Below are 1,284 nucleotides of genomic sequence, written 5' to 3'. Positions count from 1 at the left end.
GTCCATGGGGTCACAAAGAGTTGGACACGACTAGGTGACTTCACTTTCACTTTCGAGTCCTATTCCTGTGGGAGAGTTACTTAACCTCTCTTTGCCTCAGTTCTTCTTTTGTAAATGGAAATATCATGTCATCTGCCTCTTTGTGTTGTTATGAGGATCACATGAGTTAATATTTGAGAAGCATCTAGAAAGTGAAAGTGAAAGTCGTGTCCCACTCTTTGTGACCCCAGGGACTATACAGTCCATGGAATTCTCCAGGCCAGAATACTGGAGTGGGTAGCCATGCCCTTCTCCAGGGGGTCTTCCCAACCCAGGAATTGAACTGGGGTCTCCTGAATTGCAGGCAAATTCTTTACCAACTGAACTAAGAAGGAAGCCCTGAAAAGCATTTAGAACAGTGCCTAATAATGTAGTAAAAAGCAGGTGTTAACTGTTCTTTTAAAAACTACACAGTGCCCAGACTATTTGCTGAAGAAGCAGACCTTGTCAGATCAATGTGATTCTCTTTTTTAAGAGAAACAGGAAAGTGCAATGTGAGGTACATATGTCTGCTTGGCATTTCTTTATCAAGCCAGTAAACGCGAGCAGCATAGTTGGAGGATGTGCCGAGTTAGAGGTGTTCTGAGATGATTCCCAGGACTGAGTCATGGTTGGTCCTGAGGTTACAAATCACCACCCATGCTGCTCGTCTCCTTGTGGGTCATGTACAGACCTCCAGAGAAAATGCCTAGGACGTACAGGAGGATGAATTCAGGATGAATGGTTAATAGTTAACTAATCTAAAATGTTAGAAAACAAAGAATCTATAAAAACAGCAGAGGGAATTCCCTGGTGGTCCAGTGGTTAGGACTCAGCACTTTCACTGCCGTGGGTGCGGGTTCAATCCCTGGCTGGGGAAGTTCTGCATGCCCCTTGGTGTGACCAAAGCACGGATGCATTAGAAAGAAGGATGTAACAAAAACCAGTGTAACTGGATAGCACAATTCTGAGGTCACCTAGGTACATGAAATTATCCTGAACAGCACAGGCAGAGAGAGAGAGAGCTGTGTAACAAACGCAGTGGGAGGAGACCTCCAACAAGCCCCCAGCATGTAGGCAACGCGCAGGACATGCAAGCGCTAGGAAACACATATTAAGCCCATTTTCTGAATGAATGAAGATGCCAAGGGTTCTATGTCCAATTATAATTTTTAAAGCATAGTAGAGCAACCTGGGACCTTAGGAAATGAAAACAGACTGTACAAGGAATAACTGAAGGTCACTCTTCTGTTGACAGGAGACAGC

General features: G+C 44.5%; 1 non-coding gene across 1 annotated transcript; it reads left to right on the top strand.

Annotated features, from left to right (window-relative positions):
* Positions 826-898, top strand: TRNAE-UUC. The gene has a single exon. It is a non-coding gene; the product is annotated as a tRNA-Glu (tRNA).

This window comes from Capra hircus, chromosome 9, assembly GCF_001704415.2.
Source record: "Capra hircus breed San Clemente chromosome 9, ASM170441v1, whole genome shotgun sequence".
NCBI classification, from domain to species: Eukaryota; Metazoa; Chordata; class Mammalia; order Artiodactyla; family Bovidae; genus Capra; species Capra hircus.
The sequence above is the reverse complement of the archived record's forward strand: the minus strand, read 5'-3'. Positions and strand labels throughout refer to the sequence as shown.